Here is a 19,066-nt window from a genome sequence, read left to right as displayed (position 1 = left end):
GCGTGAACAGGGCCTCGCAGCCGGGGCTCCCGAGTGGGGCGGACACACGGGGTGCTTTCCACGGGTCTCCCCGCCGAGGAGACCAGCCCTGAAATCCTCACACCCCTATTTCGGTCCTGCAAAGCCCGGCCAGCGCTGGTGCCACCGGGGGCCCGTCTCACCGGCGGGCGGGGGCTGCAGCGGCCGCGGGGGACCGGGAAACGGCCTCGCTTGCCCGGGCTCCCTCCCGCCGGCCCCGGGAAACAGCAATCCGGGACCGTCGCTTTAGTTTTTTCTTTTGGACGCTAATTCAGAGCATCCTCCCCACCTCGCTCCAGAAACCCCCCACCTGGCCGCCCGGCTGCCTGCGCTCGGCGCTGCACAAGCCCGGCCCGGCGCTCGGCGGCCGCGGGCAGCCCCGGCTTTGTTTCGCACATCTATTTTCGTCTCGGAAAGGTCGGGCTTGCGGTTCCGAAATGACGTTAGTAACGCGGGACATCAGGGAAAAAAAGAGCAAATCCCCGGCTTTACACACGAAGCCGTAATCTGCACCCATCCGTGCCAGACTCCGGCTCATTTTAAATATCAACATGTGCGGAGGAAGCGGGAGAAAATACGGGAGCTGCGTGCGGGGCGCAGCGAGCAGCGCGGTAACGACAGCGCACTTCGCCGGGACGGACCGCTCGGCCCGGACGCGCATCCCCGCACACCGTCTCCTGCCCGGACCCTGCCCGGCACGCTGCTTGGCCCCTGCCCGGTCCCAGCCCGGTCCTTCCCCGGTCCCCGCCCGGTCCCAGCCCGGTCCTTCCCCGGTCCCCGCCCGCTCCCCGCCCGCTCCGCGGGGCGCGGTGGCGGCAGCCGCGGGCGCGCATCCGCGGGGCGGCAGCGCCCCCTGCCGGCCGCCGGTCAGCCCCCCGCCCGCCCCGCGGCCCCGCCGGCGGCAGCGGCTTTGGGCAGGGCCCGGCGGCCGCCCCGGGGCGCGGAGGCAGCTGCCCGTGGGAGACCGGGGCTGGCCGACGGCGGGGAAAAGCCGCAAGGAGCCTTAGGGCCGCCGAACAGATATCTGTGTTAAGCCCATAAGGGCTTTCGGGGGGGGGGGGGTTGGGGGGAAGGGCGCAGAGCGTGCACGCACGCACCCACGCGTGTGTATGCACACCCGTCCACGCACACGCACTTTAAATTCTCCCCAGTGCGATGCCCGTTGGCACAGCGCCTCTTTTAAGCCCTGGGGTTTAAATACCCCCCAACGGAGCAGCTGCACGTCTAAAAACTGTAACTTGCGGGGAAGCCGCCGTCGCGGCTTCCAACCCGTGGACCCAGCCCCTGCGCTTATTTTCACACCTCGTTCGAAATCGTGGCTTGCTACACGCCACGTAAGGCAACTTCACGCAGTCGTGCCGTCGTGCGATATCGGGCGAGAGGCGTTTTGAAACGTGCCTGCCTTCCCGGCGGGTTGGTTGACCTGCCGGGCTCCGTCCCGAAAGGGACCGTCCCGTGGGGGTTCCCGTGGCCTCGGAACGGCTCGGGGTGTCGGCGGTACCTCACGCCGGGGAGTTACGGCCCGTTCCCAGCAGCCGGGTGCTGAACTCGCAGATAAACTGGTTTTGCCCGGCACCGGCTACCCGAGCAGCCCCTGAAACCGCGGGTTTCTGACCATACCTCCTCCGTAAAAGCCCGTGTCTGCCACGAAGGCTCTCCCTCGATGAAAACTCGTCAGGCTCAAAAAAAACCCAAAAAAACCAAACTAAACCAGAGGCAGAGCTGCAGGCCAGCCGGGGGCTGCAGGTGTCCGGGCTCCCGCCATCCCACGGGAAACCGCTCGTCGTCTCGTACGCGAGAGAAAAGGTGTCCCAGCCTCCACCGACGGGGCCGAGGTTGCGTTTGCGTGGGAAGAGCGTGCGGGGGAAGCTCTTGCACCTGGTGCTTATTTTTCTTGGTGGAAGACGATGCATCCCAAAACAGAATCTCACAGTCCACGACATAAACCCCCACTCTGCACCTGGGCGGGACGTTAACTGCCCCGAGTGGTGGGGGGGGATGGGACACGGGTGGACTCCGGGGGTGCGCACCATCCGCCGCCCTGCGCCCTGCGGCGCGGAACTGCCTTAGCTCACCGGTTCTGGTTTCCTCGCTCTTCCCTCCGTCTCCCCCCCCGTCCCCCGACCCCCAATTAGTGTTCCTCATCAGTGCCGCTCCTGTGCGGCACAGACGGGCTTTTCTTCTGCAACCGCCAAGAATGCGCGGAGCTGCCGCCTTGCCCGGGTACCGGCAGGTCCCACACCGGAGCCCCCGGCAGGTCCCGCACCGGAGCCCCCGGGAGCGGCGGGGGCCGGAGAGGCCCGAGGTGGCAGAGGGAATCCCCGGCGGGAGGGATCACGCCCGAGGAGGGGGCTGTAGTTACAAACTTTCCTAAACTTTCCTCTGGACTGAGCGCACCACTGTCCGTACGGGGAGGGGAGGGGGGTGGGTGGGGAGCAAACTAAAACATCTCTTCAAAAGCTTTGTTTCTAAGGAAAAATAGAAAACCACACTATTATTTACCCCTAGTTCTGTTCGGCACTTTTTGTTACTACCGGCGTACTTTTAGTTTCTCATTCAGCCATTCGATTTTGTTAACTATTCCTTTTTAACGTGCTCCTAGAGGGCCCGATCCTGCAATCCCGCCAAGGCACGTTTGCTTTTCGTTTCACGAAGTGTTTTGCTGGGCAGCGGAGAGGGTCGTGGCTATTTTCTATAGGATCGAGGACTTTTAATGCAACAGGCGGTGCCATGTGCTGAATTCCCTTGCTGGCCTCCCGCAGCGGGAAGCCCCTGCCTGGCCCTGCCGGGGGGAGTCCCCGGGAAACCGCAAAAGCTGCGGGGCGGCCGGTGCTTCTTCACCTGGCAGCTGCGGACCTAGCCGCTCGGGTCGAGCCTGCAGGAAAGTTAAGTTAGCTCTGCTGGGAGTCAGCTCCCTCTCCTGCTCAATGGTCGGCTCGGGTTTGGTGGTTTTTTTTTTTCTTCTTTTGTGTGTGTGTGTGTGTGTGTGTTCACTCTCGCCCATCGTTTGGGAAAATTCGAGCTTGCAAAGATCAGAGGGTTTTTCGGGGGGATTCACTCTGCACCCCCCCACCAGCCCCTCCATCCACCCGAGACATCTATCTCCCGGTGACCCGCATGAGGCAGGAGTTTGTGGTGAAAGAGACGAACAACTCTCAAAGAATTCTCCAAGCTTCTGAAGTATAGCGGTTCAATATTAGCACATTAAAGTGTCGTTTAGGATACTAATTAATACGTATTTCATTTTAAAACATGCATTTTTCGAGGACTTGAAGTACATAATTGCTTGCAGTGGCATCTTGGAATAGAAACATAAGTATCCCGCTTTGAGACGCATAACCTCGCTGAATTCCTTCCCTAGCTGATGTGTGTTCCCAAACATTCAAGCTCGCAGGGATGTGCGCGCTGTGGAAGTCACACAGAGTGTAATAAAACAGAGCTCCTAAAGCAAAATCAGCGGTTTCCGTGGATATTTCAGACCCCCGAGGCCCGGGGTGGCTTTTTTTATATGCATAATGTATGTCGAACATATACGTGGGGGCTTTTGCTTAAATGGTGTGTGATTCCGTCGGGCTACCTCTCCGTTACGTTGTGGTGGATGCTCTCATCCAACAACTGCGTTCAGCCCTAGAGTAGTTCCGAACTAAGGGCGCTTTTACAGTCCAATTTTTTTTTTTTCTTTTCTGGAAGGGAAAAAAATTAGGAAAAAGCTTGTCTCGGAGTTTTGGAAAACTTCACCTCGGTGCAGTGCTCAAACGAGGGCATACCTGGGGCAGAGGTGCCTGCCTTTCCCGGGGTCGCTTGGCTGCCCATTCCCCTCGGGGGGGACGCAGCTCTCCCGCCGCTGGTCCGGCTCTTTTCGCCGCAGGAACAACGGGGAAGGTCAGGCCACCGCGGGGAGTCACGGCAGCAGCGCGGCTCCCGCCTCCGCGCACCCAGCTCCGCGGGCGAGCACCGGGCTGCGAGGGGACACCGACCGCGGTGCTCGGTCGACCCCTTCCCAGCCGCCAGCCGTCCCTGTAAACACTTAGCCACACCGATCCGGTGGCAGGGCCGTGCTGGAATAGCCGGTGCCCGGGAGCAGGGGGACGAGCAGCGAGCGGGACGGCGGCACCGAGCTCAGCCGGGCACGGTCCGGGGCTGCCGGCTCCGCTGCCGGAGGCAGGCAGGGAGCCTTGGGGGTTGCAGCGGCTCCGGGGAGCCGGCCTCCTCGCTCCCCTCTCCGGCCGTTCAGGCGGAGAAGTAGCAGCCGGGAATGGAAAGTGACCCCCTCTCCCGACTCCCGCTAGGTCTGGGCTGTTTGATGCTGCGATCCAACGAAAGTCTGAACTCGAGGGATAATTTTCTCCATATGGGCAAGCGAGCGCGCACACGGCGGTTCTCTCCAGAAATCGCCTACCTCCAATTGTTTTTCACTTTCCACAGGCAGTTACAGTGGGGAAAAAAAAAAAGAAAAAGATATGATACCGTAAAGAAAGTGGCTTTTTGATCACAGGTCGGAGAAGGCAGCCGGAGCTCCAGGCGGAGCAGGAGAGCTGCACCGCGCTCCGCGCCCCTCCGAGGGCACCGGCCAGGGGCCGCGGGGGTCCCGGGGAGGGAGAGCTCCCCGCGGCCAAAGGCAAGGGATGGTGAAGGCAGAGCAGGAGCCTGGACCTCCTTGTAGGAAGGAATGCGTGAGGCTGCGAGGGCTCTGCTCCACACGCAGTGCCGCAGCAGAGCCTCGCTGTTGAAAATCTGCTCTGCAGCTTCCCCGCACCCCAGCGCAGGGCAACCAAGCCCCGGGTAGGGCTGCCCCCAGCTCCCCGCATAGGTAGAGCAAAAAACGGGCAGCGGAGGCACCGTTGCAGGCAGGGCGGCCGTCAGGCAGCCCTCCCGGGCCGCCGAAGGAGTTGGGGGGGGGGGGGGGCCGGCGACAGGGAGAAGGGCCGCCCGGTCTCCGCTTCCCACCTCCCCGGGAGGTTAGCACGGGAAGGCTTCTTTCCCCTTTCGCTGTTATTTCAGGAGAAGGGAGCGGGGGAGGAAGAGGAGAAGCTTGCGGAGGGTTTGGGGAATGTTGCAGCCGGGCCGCGGTGTGCCATTGCAGAGAGGAGCCGAGCCGCTGCGGGGGGCAGCGGAGCGGGGCGCGGTACGTGACCCCCCCCGCGGGCAGCAGGGACCCTCGCAGTCGCTATAATTTTTTTTTTTAAGGTATCAGTGAAACTAACAGATTTATTTGTAGTTCGCCCTTCCAGCCCAGACAACAAGCCCCCGCATCAACAGGCGAGGATGTTTACGGAGATGGCAGATGGTACCTCGCCTCCTTCCCCGCTTGTATCACGACGGGACCGAATTGCTCCACCAAGCGATTTCCCAAAATTAGGGCGGTTCCTTACAAACGAGCAAACCTGATGTGTTTATTTGTTTGTTTATTTGTTTGTTTGTAAGGGTTGCGCCGTTTTCCCGCTTGCAATTTAACTGCGCGCTGCTGCAGAGAAGTCCGCTCCCGGCGATCGCTGCGGTGACGTTGAGTTAAGGAAATACTACAGGTGTTACTGCGGTGTTTGGGAATTAATTCTCCTTCCTTCTCCCCCCTCCTCCTTCCCGGAGTTATTTCCTAGCCTACCCAGATAGCTGGGAAAGGGTCCCACATACCCCGGAGCTGTAAAGTGAGCGCTGAAATACTTGATCTCACTGATCTTTGGAGAATTAAATCTGGCCTCATTTTACAGGAGGAAGCGAAGTCAATCTCGAGGTTTTGCGAAGAAAGGCTGTTATTTCCTAGAGGATAGGCGTTTAAGTTGTTAAATATTAGTTTTTAATTACATATTGTTCTTTTCAAAAATAATATTTATACTTAGGTCCGTGCAGGTATTCGACTGAATTTCCAAGCCGTCGGCTAACCATTCTTTACGCGACGGATGGCAAATAGCCCCTCGTACGAGCGCCGCTTGAAGTGGCCACCGTTGTCCTCCGCGCCCCTCACCGAGGCCGCCGGGCAGCGCCGGGCCCGGGGCTTCTTCGCCCGCCCCGCGGGCGCGGAGCGGGCGCGGAGCCGGCGCTAGCGGTGACCCCCCCGCTGAACCCGTCCCGCTCCGCGGCGGGGCTGGGCGGGGGGGACCGCTGGAACAAAACTTAGGCGCGGAGTGCGGGAGGGAGCAGGAGAGGCTCTTTCTGGCGCAGTCGGGCAAAGCCATAGAGCGAAGAAACTAAAGAGCAAGAACTAGTGGTCATGAATAAAACCTCCCGTGTTAAACGCAGCCGCGAACCCCACGGTGATTTACGAGTTGCCCCACCGGGTCCCCGAGGCCAACCGCATCTCCCGTCCCCCCCGCGACGGGGGGGGTGTCTGGTGGCAGGGTGGCTGCAGGCACCTCCAGCCCTTGTGGGGCTTCGGGGGCTCCAGGGCGGCCGGGCGGGGAGCTCAGCCCCTGCTGCGGGGCTGGGGGCTGCGTGCCCCAGCCATGATTTATCGCACATGTGGAGGTGTGGGGGGGATCCCCTTGGTTGGGCTCTGAGGGCTCTCCGGGCTAGGGGCTGATCCTGCCCCTCTGCAGGGCCGTCCTCCGCAGCTCCCCAGCACCCTCAGCTCTGCTCCTTATATAGAAACACCACTGCCACTTTCTTTTTGGGCCGAGCCCGTCTGCAAATACCTTCAGCCAGAGTTTTGCCCCCCCCCCCCAGTAGTCTCCCTCCATCCGAGGAGGCCATTTTGCAGAATTGTGCCTTCTTCCTCCCTCGCCCCGCTGGCTCTCCCCCACCCCTTCCCCCAGCAGTATGATTTGCACCCCCTCCGGCCTCAGCATCCCCCGGGACCAGGCTGCTGCTCCCCCATGCAGCCCTCTCCCGAGCCAGGGAGCGGGGCCGGGGTCCCTCACAGCGGTGGGGCTCGGCCCCATGGGCCGCAGGTCGCACTCCGCTCTACCGAGAGGCACAGGGACCTCCGGCCCGACAGGTAAACACGCTTTAAAGCCAGTGGTACAGGCACTTTGCACTGGAGCCGCCTGGTTTGGAAGTCAAGTTTGTGGGTTTGGAGGGGGCGAGAGACTTATTTTGGCGTGTAAATATTTCTGCTCTCCATAAACTGGCAGAGTGGACTAAAATGAACGCATGCGGTTCAGCATCTGTTTAGCTAGATGCATCTCACAGAGGAATATTGGCTTTTCACCTCCAGGTCCTAAATGGGAAATAAAAAGAGGTTGGTGTCCTCTATTCTGTTTGCAATTGCCTATCCCAGGATTAAAGAGATCTCCATTTTACTGGCTGTCTTTCATTTAACTGTTTGGAGACCAGAGATGGAAAATATTTGCCGAGAAGAAAAGAATAGCTGCATGGGATCATTTGCAATTCAGTGTGAAAATATTCTACCAAACCCATTTCTATTCCAGTGTAGTTGAAAAAATAGCACATAGCCGTCAACAGCCCATTCCGCTCTGCTGGACAGCACGGAAAGTTTTAGGCAACTAAATTCCTAATGGGAGACAGCAGCAAACAGCACAATCATGTCTTTGACTAAACTATGCGGCAGCTTTAATTGCTAGAAATGTTAGTAATGGCTAAAATATTACAGTTTTGGTAAATGGGAGACTTCCCATGGATGGTGAACGGTATAGCCTATATGGACAGAACCCAACGGAAGCGTTAGCTGCAAGTGGCACACTTGGAAGCGCGGAGGAATGAGCACTTGGAAAGAAGTCAGGATAAAAGCAGAGCCGTCCAGCGCCGCACGCAGGGTGTGTGCTCGAGACAAGCACATCCAGAAACAACTGCCTTTCAAATTGACGCTGACAAAGAAATGAGCATCCTTTAGGTTTAAATACCTTTTCATTGTCGCTGCTGCCATGGACGGAACATTTCATATAAAAATATCCTTCGTAAAGCACGAGTGGAGCTGGCCAACCTGGAATCGCCCCCAGAGCCTTGCTTTACTTCTTGTGGAGAGCTGTGCTCCCAACGCTGGGAGCAAACCCCCGAGTTCCCGGGCCTGCTCTTAGCCCAGGTCTGCGGGGATGCCGCAGTTGGACAGTGCCCACTTGTGGCTGACCTTGTTTGAAGCAGAAGATGCAAAAAGTCCCTGCGTGGGGCGGGGCAGCCAGAAGACTCTTGGAAAATACAGTGCTTGACTTGGCCAGAGCTGATTCTTGCTTGCTTTGGACACCCCAAAATGGACAGGGAGGGAGGAAGAAGGGAATTACAGGCATCTGTGTATCCACTCTGCATTAGGGCTGCATGTGAACATCCAGGACCCCGGAGGAACCCCAGCTCTCATGAATCCCATCACTGCACTGTTCACTGGAGCCATGTACAGTTCAATGGAACTTTGATACTCTGGCATTTAAAAGCCTTCCTGGAGGAGCGTTTGGTTGTGGATTTTTCATTTGCCTTGCAATAACATTTAACGGACCCTGTCAAGGATTAGGGCTCAATTATGCCAGGCTCCTCTTAAGTGCGCAGGTGGTAATCCCTGGCGCAGGGGTCTAAGAAAGAGGGCAAAGTAAGTCTCTGTGTCTCAAACAAAGCAAGAAAAGAAAGTGTCAAAAACTACAGTAAGCAATAGGTGAGAAACAGTGACGCTGAGGACAAAAGGACACTCCTAACGCCAGTGTACTGATTATGAACTGTTTTCTGCTCTGGCTAAAGTCAGCAGTAAAATGTCTTTTGATACTCAGAGTACAAGATAAAACCTCATTGCGTGATGATTTAATGATCACAGTTAGCTCTCAAATAGTATTTCTCATCTTGGTTTTTTCTACAGTCTTAAACAAGTGCATCATCATGCAGCACTATACATTATTTGGTACAGAGACAGAACCATCAAGAAAGTCAAAAAGCAAATCACAGGACGTGCAGTCACAGTGAAGGTGTCTTGCGTACACAAATTAGGAATTACATTGCGACAGTGAGCTGCTGCGTCACTATGAGCAATGTTTCATTAATAGTTCCTATAGAAAATCTCCTTTCATACTTAGAACAATTAAATAGTTAGCAAGTCATCAAAAAATGGCCATGTGAGCTCAGAGGAGGGATCTTACTACCAAATTCCCTTTCTGACAATGACGCTATATAGCCTGTGTCTGTGGTCAAAATGAAGGAAGAAAACTGAAGCCTCAGAGGGAATCAGTCACATCAGATTTATTTAGTTTTGTATTTTTTCCTGGTTTTTCCAACTGTTTCAATAGACACTGATTCCTCACCTGTTATCCTTAGATTGGAGAGTCTCAGACAAGGGGTAAGGAACTATAGCTCCAGCCACAGCTTCCTACTTCTCCTTAATCAAAACCTGCCAGTAGCCAGGGAAGCTCGCTGAAATGAATGGGAAAGGTAAAGTGCTTGCAGATACATACCTGCTCAAACCTAGCCTTCCTCTTCAGCCTTCCTCTTCAGACTGGAGACTGCACCTTAACCAACGATGAAATCCACCTTCAGCTCCAAGCACATTTCTTGCTGTCAGACATGTTCTGGAGAAGATGCAGACTGTCATTGTTGCTGAGCAAACTATTGCCTTAAGGCTGTCTGTCGGGCAACTTTTCTGAGCCATAAACATGTTCTGCAATTTAGATCAGAAACATTAACAACTACCAAACAAAACCATACAACACACCCAGGCAGCCAAAATAGAATATATAACCGGTCAGGCCTCTGCTATGCAAATACTTTCAGTTAGGTAAAGCAGTGCTACATTACCTTCAAAAAGTTCATTAAAAGGTTCCCCGGAGCTGTGTTTTTTACCCACAGCAGTCAGTTTTCAGGTCACTCGCCATGCAACCTGCCAGAGATCATTGGGCGCCAGCTGTATTATTTGGCATTACTGTTTGCATTACTGTTGCGCCAGGCAAGCAGACTCCGCAGCAAGAGACAGAAACACAGAACAAAAGGATGGTCCCTGCCCCAGAGCACTTCCAGTCTTAATCTAAGATGCAAAAAAGAGAGCAAAAAAAAAAAAAAGGAAAAGAAAACAGCAGGTGGAGACAGGGAAGAGAAAAGAAAGGATGAGACAGGACTGATTAGTGTGATACTGAGCAGCCTCAACACAACAGCTGCTATCTGGCATCAAATTCTTTGCATAAGTGAAGGCTGGATGGGGCCTATAAGGAACTTGCCAGCACATTTTACCACATGAGCCATACGTTCTGTGTCACAACTGCCAAAAGCGCTTTGGGGTTGTAAGGATGGTTTGTGGTTGTGGCTTGGCAAAAGGTATAAGGAGGCAAGAGTGTGTGTCTTTCAACTGTACTGATATGCCAAGAATAAAGAAAAAAAAATTAGCAAGGCTCTCAAGCCCGGTCCCTGTGACACTATCATGAAAACAAATGTTTATTTATAACAAGAGAGCAAATTTGTGAATCACAAAACCTAACTGGCAGACTCAAGTGATTTGGAAGAATCAGTTTGAAAGTCTTTCCCCCCCTTCCCAATCTATCAAACTGCAACTGCAGGCTAAGTCACCTCGCGTTGATTAGCAGCCCACACAGTGCTCTGCAAGCCTAGTTTTTGAAGGGAGGCTGGGAGCAGCGTTTGGGAGCTCCTGGTTCCTGCAAGGAACTGCCAGATGTTCACAGGAGGTTGTCACACGGTCAGGGTAGGAGCTGAACTGCCCCAAGTTTTTTTTTTCTTGCATGTATCTGGCACAATACTCACCTCAGTTTGGAAACCTAGACCCATATTAGGTTACACTTCTAGTTAAAAAATCGTTCATGTCAGTTTGAAAACCACATCCTTCAAAACATAATGTACTTTAACATTCTTTTGCTCCCCCCTGCCCCATGGCCTCTAATTTAGTAGGGTTTTAAGAGCATCATGTGCTTGAACTCTGAGCTGCTCCCAGGCATCTAAAAAAGTAATTGGAGTATTTAGGCTTTAAATGGATTCTCTTTTCAATCTAAATGGTATCACACATCAGAGATGTCAGTATGAGTGGTTGAAGAGAGATTAGAAATTCTCCTAAACAGTCTGGTAATTAAATCATCTATACATCCACATATTTGGTTGAAGAAGCTCTGACTGCCGTAGGCCCCATCTCCTCGGTGCTCCCACCACCTCAGAGCATGTAGTATAAAAAAACCATCCTGCCTGAAGACTTTGGGTGTCAGTCCCGCTATTGGCTGTTCATTTGGGATTTCTCAGGCCCTCTCCCTGAAGGAATACTGCTTTCTCAAGGGAGACTCCTGAGCCCAGACCCAGGGAGTTATTTTGGTGCCTGACTCTAGCCAGCAGTTGATGCAATTAGACACTAAAAAAACCTTCAGGATTTATGCCTTCATCTTTTTGTTCCTTGCATACAATATCTAGTGACTATCAACCATTGCAAATAGGAATAATGGCTAAATTCTGCTCCAAGCTCAGACGTGAGAGCAGTTGTTATAATTAAGCCATACTAGTTACTTATCTTTTTAGTTTCTTTTTCTAAGCTCGCAAGTTTTTATCTTCTCTGAAAAGAGGCATAAACAACAGCAGGAATGGCCCTGCCTCACGTGGGGTAACGGCTGGCACCACTGCACAAAGTGGCTGAGGATGCACTTGCACTCTGCCCCTCGCGCGTCCCGCTGCCACTGGGCAGGTTACCGCTGGAAGGACATTACAGTCAGCATCAGACTGCTCAGTATCACAGTGATGTCCTGCACATACACTCTCTGGAGAGTCTAACCTGTCAATATTTACATAGCAAAGATATTATAAATAAAATCAATCCTTCATCTTTCTGCTTACCTAATTCTAGACCCACATATTGATCTTAAAAGAGTGCATACCTGAAGTAGACTTTGTTGATTATGAGTGGCCCAGATGATCACTCTTTAATGTTCTTAAGTAACAGGTTTGTTTTCTTTCTTTACTTTGTTTACAGAGGAGCTGCTGCACGGATGTTCTCACTTTCTGTTAGTGTAACTAAATTTGGAAAGCTGTGTGCAGGCTCATTCCTGATACAGAAACAGAGACAGGCTCTTTTCCTACTCCTTTCCTTCCAAAACATATCAAAAATATGAAGAGGTCAACAACTTAGAAGGCAATGCAGAAGTTTTCCTATACTATCATTGTACTCAGTAACGTGGAAATGGCAACAGCAGCTCTTTTGCTAACTGTACCCTTCTTATTACAGTAATTGCTACAGTAACTCAGAAATACAGCATCTCAAATACACGCACCCAGCTATACCAATAGATAGTAAGATTTTAAAGTCACCGGCATGGAATCTAATCATACCAACTAACCCTCAGCAAACATTTTGTCTTAAAAACCTGACAGGATTCCTCTACTTTGCATTATGCTTGTGTGGTCCCCCTTCTGAGCATGCCAGAATGAAATGTTAATCCTAAACAATGACATCTCCTGGGTGGATTTTACATTCTGCAAGATCAGTTTCTTTATTGCTGGGAAGGAGTTTGGTGACTCACACCAGCCAGGTAACTGAAGGTAACTATGCAATATACAGAGTGACTCCAGCAGGTTCCCCAAGGGCATTTGTTCCACACCCTCTGCCACGAGTCACAAAGCAGCCATGTGCTGCTGACCAGATTTCAGATATTTCATATAAAATACTGAGCCTCACAGTTAGCATGTCTTAGCCACCTGGGCTTGGGGCATGCACAACATCAAGGGAGAAAATCCCTGCACCTTAAGTGCAATTTAAAAATTGGATTAATGTTTTTTAAACACTCCCCTCCCTTGTCCTGAGCTAAGAGCACCAAAGCCATCATGCCCAAGGACTGCAAGAGCCAAGTGGAGGGGCATGATGAACCGTCTCTCTTTCAAGCGTCTGCAGACTCTACCTTTGCTCTTTTATTTGGGCTTTCTGAAAATGCTCTTCAATGAACTGAATTGCTTTCAGTTGTAAATCTAAGATGGAAAAATACAATATTAGGCATATCTGGCTTGCCATCCCTCAAGCAATAGCCATATGCACATTCCTTCCCTTTGCCAATCTCTGTTTGCTCATGATTCTGCTGGATTTTAAGCAAAGGACCTTGCATATGGTAGCAGCACTCCACTGGTCACAATTCAAGGCAGCTGCAGATTTCTAAACGAAATACAATATGGAAGTCCTTAAAACAAACAGAGACGCTTGGACTTTTAAGTACAGGAGTGTTCGAGATCCTCTAAATATACACAACAGCTCATTCTTTGTGCTTCTGAAGCTCGCTGGAGGAAGCAGGCTTGTCATTTAGCAGAGTAATTATAATGATTCATTATTATGATTATTAATTATAATCATATAATCACAGTAATGATTAATAATTATAGTCATTACTATTTATATTAGAAGAGATCCTAGAGGCCCCAGTCAGAATAGTGGTCCCCATTGTGCTTCACATGGTAAGGCGAGATGACTAGGGGCACCGTAATGACACTGGGACCGTGGTCAAGGACCCAGATCCTTCAGATCTGAGCACCGCGTTTGCTTAATGCATTATCCGTACCGCGGTGGAGCACCACGCCGGGTGTGAATGGAGATGTGCAGTCCTGTCAGGCACGGGGTGTCAAAAGGCAGATGATAGCCCAGGGAATGGCAATGGGACAATGACAGGGGAAACACAAAGTGACAGTTACAGCTCAGAGAAGGGACCTGCGGCTGCAATGTTTGCAAAAATAGTGTCTGCTTCTATGCGTCTCCTCGTCCTCCGCTTTGTGACAACCTCGTGCTTGGGCGAGATGGGGTACTGTGACAGGCACTGCCTAACTACAGCGGTTTCCAACTCATCAGACTATTCTTGCCCAGTCAGCTCATGTAGATGTACTTCTCTAGGTGTTTTCCTGCCTTGGCTCGTGAGGGACTTGCCCCCTTCTCCCCTCTCTTCTCCAGCACTGCCTCCCCATCATCTACAGGATTTAAACTTGGGACTCTGAGATGCAAAAATACCACCTGTGCTTGTGTAAATGTTCATTATATCATATTATACCATAACTTCTGCCGAGCAGGGGACAACAGTCTTTCTTGTCTGCCTAGGCACTGCCTGCAGTAATTGCTGAGCCCGTGACCCTCCGCAGCACACTTTGTTCACTCCTGGAGTTTGCTCTCTGCAGCAGTTTAACACAGTGCATGCTAATGCAATAGTCTAATATTGCATGCTCAGAAGCCTCCTGAAGCCAAGGTACTACCACAATTACCGGGCCTAAGTGTAAAGATAAGTGTGTGTAAGCTTTTGCAAGATTAAGCCCTTGGCCTTTTGTTCTGCCTATACGTAAATTGCTGCTTTCTTGCCACCTCCTTGTATGTGTCTGGCTTTGAAGATGCAAAAGTAGGGAGCTCTGCATCCAGTGCTGTAATTTCTGTGTTCTTCCCCAGTTTGCTCCTAAACTGAAATTTCTCTGTTCTTCTAGTCTTGTCCCAAGTTGCTTGGTTAACCAGTTAAAGCTGTCAGGATTATTCTATTTAGAGACTACAGGACAGATTCAGCTATGAGTTGTGAGGCAGTCTAACTTAACTAACTTAAAAGGTGTCTATACTAGCTCAAGTAGGAACAAAGTCCTTTTGTAAGATGGGTGAAAATCCATTACTTCAAAAACTGGGGAATATAAAAAATGGTGATGCTTTATGCATCTCCCCCGAACTCCCCCAGACAGGGGGAAGCACAGGTGATAATAGGCTTATCTTGTTATTATCAAACTCTGAAAAGTCAATTGCACAGGCAGATCTGCTGCAAACTTCATTAGGAGAATTAATGAAAGTGTATTTGGCATGTGCTCCATGACACAATGCAGAAGAGAAAAACAGGAGCAGCCCTGGAGGCATGCTGGTTCTTTCAGTAACGCAAGAAAAGGGACCGGCTGGTGCTCAGGTACAGCTGTCCTTGTTTCTGCAGGACAGTGGTGCTGTTTAATTGCACAATGTGATGCGGTTCTTCAGGGGATTATTTTGTTATTTAAAAGCTTTACATCCCTAGGTATTCTAAATAAAAACTTCCATGGAAAGAAAATCTGAGGCTGGAAAATGGAGTTTGGAAATGACAAAGTCAAAGCTTTCTTATGATCCAGTCCCTGATTACGTGATCACATATGTATGTTGAACAGGGAGCAAGGCGGAGCTGGATACTCCGAGCGAGTGAGTTATGATGGAGCCTCGTCTGATTCACTACAAAGGTTGGATGGTATGCACTCTATGAGACATGTGGCCACACAGCAAACAATGAGCATAAAAATAAAAATTGAACAGCTGCCTCATTTGCTAAGCACGTCCATCTTGTACATTGAGCAAGCCTGGGTTCCTGCAGGGGGAAAAAAAAAAGCGTCTGATCGTATTAGCTATATATATACACACTGTATGCGGATGCATCAATATCGGATGCTTTATTAGGCTGGGATATGTCCTGGACTCCAGACAGATATAAGAATAAAAGACATCTTAGAGAATATTGCATTTTTGGCAACATGTGTTGGCTCAAAGGAATTGTAAAGGAAGTAAATTAAATACTACTAAGAATGTATATATTTATAGCACTTTTCATACAAGGATCCCAAAACACCTCTCAAAAAATTAAGCTTCACAACATTGCTGTGATCTAAGTAACAAGCATCATTTTTTTCTAATGTGCGAAGTGAATCAGAAAAAGACGAGCTAGTTTAACCAGACCATCAAGAGCAAGAATGTCTGAATTTTAGGCTCACATTTTAACTCTTAGACAAACTGTCTTCTGTGAAAATATCCAGGGAAGCTATTGATTTTCATGCTTCCCTGCCCTTCTCCAGCAATCCAGCACAGTGCTCAGGCATATGGTTAACTTAAGGCCATTGATTGTTGGCCTGTGTTTCTGAAAAACCTTTTGGCGTGAAGTACGTACAGTTTTGAGCAAAAAAGTAGGTTTATAAGAGCATTGGTCATTTTACCAACTGTGCCTAGAATTTCCTGGACGTTATGAATGTTCAGCTGAATCCCCAGTGTCAGATTGCATTAAAAGACTGTCCTCAAAAAGGAACATTCCAAATTTCCATGATCTTTGCCAGTTTCCAATGATTTGACGTTTATTTGAGCTATTGTGCAAAGTTTTCTGTTGAGTCAGATCATTCAGGACTAGCTGCTGGGACCACAGAGTGTCAGCAGAACATAATTCATCTGCGGCTAATGGCAGCACAGTTTATCGGATAGGTAATGCTTCTTCATGCTGAGATACGCCACTAGGAAATTTGGTGGGGTTCCTTTTTTCCATTAAAACAGGAATTAAGCATTCCGTTGCCCCTTTGGTTGCTTGTTGGATCTCTTTGGGAGGAGAAATTTCTGGAGCATCTTTCTGGGGTGAGAAGAGGGAGGGAGAAGCAATATATTGATTTTAAACAATGCCTCCAGCACCCTGTTTTCTGTATCGTCCGTGCTGCCTTAGGTCTTTGTTGGCTTTTTGGCTGATTCCGCTTTATCTTTCTGCTTCCTACATGTACACACACACCTGCTCGACCTCTGCCTTTTCAGTCTATTCCTAGGGGAATTCCCTCAGACTGCACAAAGTGCTCATACCAAGCTCTTTGCCTTTATAATAGAGGAAATACCCACCAAGATTACGCCTCGCTTTTGTGGTATGAACTACAGTTGAATAAAACTTCCCTGGCTGCACAGTGAGACCAGGTCTTTGAGCCCACATATGCTTTATGTGAAAACAGCTCGCCCATAAAGGTAAAGCAAGAATTTTTTTTTTTTTTGTGAACTGTTCTCAAAAGTAAGTACGCATGGAGCTCTAATTAGCTTTTACCTCTGTAGATGGGACATCTTGGCTTCAAGATAGAGCTCGCGTTGACTTAATTGCTTAGATCTTAAGCTATGCAAGGCAAAGACCCTCTGTGCTTGTGTAGTACCTAGCAGCGCTGGAACCAGACTGAAGTTCCTCAGCAAGACCTCAATGCAAATAATGAATGCAGCTACATAAGAGGACATTGAGTGACTCATTCTAAACCACAAGATGTTTGGACTGCAAATAAAGAAAGATATGTGGGATATAATCTGCTGTTGAGTTTTAACACAATTCCTGCTAATTCTGAGCTCGACACAGCCAGAACAATAGTAGGCTATAGATTTTGTTTCCGTCCCTGACATTTACTAAGCACTGCAAGACTAAAACATTTTGAAGGTTATATCCAATGTCCTGCAGAACGAATGACAAATGTCAACTCTTACACTCTTGCAAGATCTGAGCAGGAATAAGACAACTCTATAGACCGAGGCAAGTTTATTATTACAAATACCTTATTAAATCTAAATGGTAATGGCATTCCAATTAGCTCATTGTTAGGAATCTTTCATGTTTGACTTTCATTTAGACTGATTACGGGAATAATGCAGACCCTGTATAAGTAATTGGCACAAAATAAAAGCGTTTGAGCTGCAAAAACCCTCCTAGAGGCTGCGCTCTTTAAAAAGAAAAAATAAATAAAAGCTTCCTATCTTTCCCAGCTCATGAGCTCTCTCTGTTCACCATAATAATGAGACAACCCATTGAGTCTCCTGTGGGCCTGGTGGTATCGGAGCTCCCTTTTTACCTACCCCTCTCTTCTCAGGAGCTGTAGGGGGGCTCCTTCTCTTTTACTCTCCACCATCCTATTCTCTGCTCCCTTCGTTGCAAGCCTCGGCACCGTTTTATTGATCCTGCTCAACTGTGGATTCTTTCACACCCAGATCACAGGCTAGCCTCTGTCTCTCCCACACCCTCCTCCTCCTCCTCCTCACAGCCCTGCCGGTCTCTCCAGACACGCAGCTGGGAACATGCCTTTCTGTGTCCTGGCTCCCAGCTCCTTGCAGAGAAAAGGTGTTTTCTTTTGCGGCAGAGCCTCCACAAGCCTGACAGAGACTATAGGTGACTCCTCACAGCGGGATCCTGCTTGCCTCCTTCAGAGGGGAGGATATGGGAAAGGGCTTTTTCAAGAATTTGCTGCAACCGGGGACAGAGATTATCCTTTCTTCCCCTGGTAGAAGGAGGTCCAGAGAAAGAGGACGCACTGCGAAGTCCCTCTTGCCATGGGGAGGGCTGGAGCACAGCCCTTGGAGAGCTCAGCCAGGCTGGTGAGTCCTGGTTTCCCCCCATGGGTTAAGTTCCAGTTGGGCAAGGGTGCACCAAGCCTGGAGGACCTGGCTCACTACTGGGTGCGGGCTGAGGAGGAAACATCCCATTGTGAAAGACACTGGTCTCAGGGAAAGACGTCCAAAACCATTGCCTGGAGCCCCAGCTCGTTAGGTTAGGAGAAAGAGCAGCACGAGATATTTGGAGAGAAGAGAGAAGGCCACAAGCATTCATCCCTGCCAGACCTCCCTTCCTCCTTCTCTGACTAATCTGGTGCCAGCCCTGTCCTCTTTCTGGGCACGGAGGCTACAGTAAAATGCGCAACGTAGGAAAGGTTTCCCGCTTTTCGGTCTGGGTATGCACCTCGGTCGCACCCTGCTCTGCGCCGGGGCTGGACACAAGCCTACACCTTCTGACCCTTCCCACCCCACTGCGGGTGGGAAGGAAACCCGGCAGGTGGGCTGCGGGGACCGAGACGTACTCCAGCCGCTTCCCCGCCACCGGGATCAAGCTGGGAGCAGCGCTCTGGATCACAGCTTGCTGGCAGCGTAGACACAGCATGTGTTAGCCGTATGACGGCGCGCCAGGAAAGGTCTCTCTGGTGTGGGAAAGGGAAGGGCCAGCAGTTCCTACTTAGGAACTATTTGGCTTCTGGAGGGCTCTGGAGGGTGAGCTAGGAGCTACGTGTAAGCAGCAGCAACAGCAGCAGCAGCAGGGCTTTGGGAAAAACTGTGGAAGTAGATGGTAACAGCAGGCAGCTGTAGGATAGCAGGCAACGGAAAGCTGGGCCCAAACTACCTGAAAGTTTGGCCAGGATCTGTCCTGCTGCTCTTAGAGGAGAACGGTGGTACCCGCGGCACAAAGGTGCTGGGCAGTGGACCAGAAAGGCTGTGAAATCCCCATCCTTGGAGGTTCTCAAGACTCAGAGGAGCAAAGCCCTGAGCAACCTGGTCTGAATTCAGTGTTGACCCTACTTTGAGCAGGAGCTTAGGCTGGAGATCTCCAGAGGTCCCTTTGGACAGTAATTGCATGACTGAATATGGGTTGGGAACAGCTCTTTTGCTCTCTCCATTTGGCGAAAGCATCTTTTATTTCTGACA

General features: G+C 50.8%; 1 long non-coding RNA gene across 3 annotated transcripts in view; it reads left to right on the top strand.

The window, feature by feature from the left end:
• The window catches only part of LOC128147233 (uncharacterized), a 35,751-nt gene that overhangs the window by 3,359 nt on the left and 13,326 nt on the right, over nucleotides 1–19,066 (top strand). The gene's annotated exons all lie outside the window — the stretch shown is intronic.

The sequence above is a fragment of the Harpia harpyja genome, chromosome 10 (genome assembly GCF_026419915.1).
Source record: "Harpia harpyja isolate bHarHar1 chromosome 10, bHarHar1 primary haplotype, whole genome shotgun sequence".
In the NCBI taxonomy this organism is placed as follows: Eukaryota; Metazoa; Chordata; class Aves; order Accipitriformes; family Accipitridae; genus Harpia; species Harpia harpyja.
Note: the sequence above shows the minus strand (reverse complement) of the source record. Positions and strands in the feature narration are given on the sequence as shown.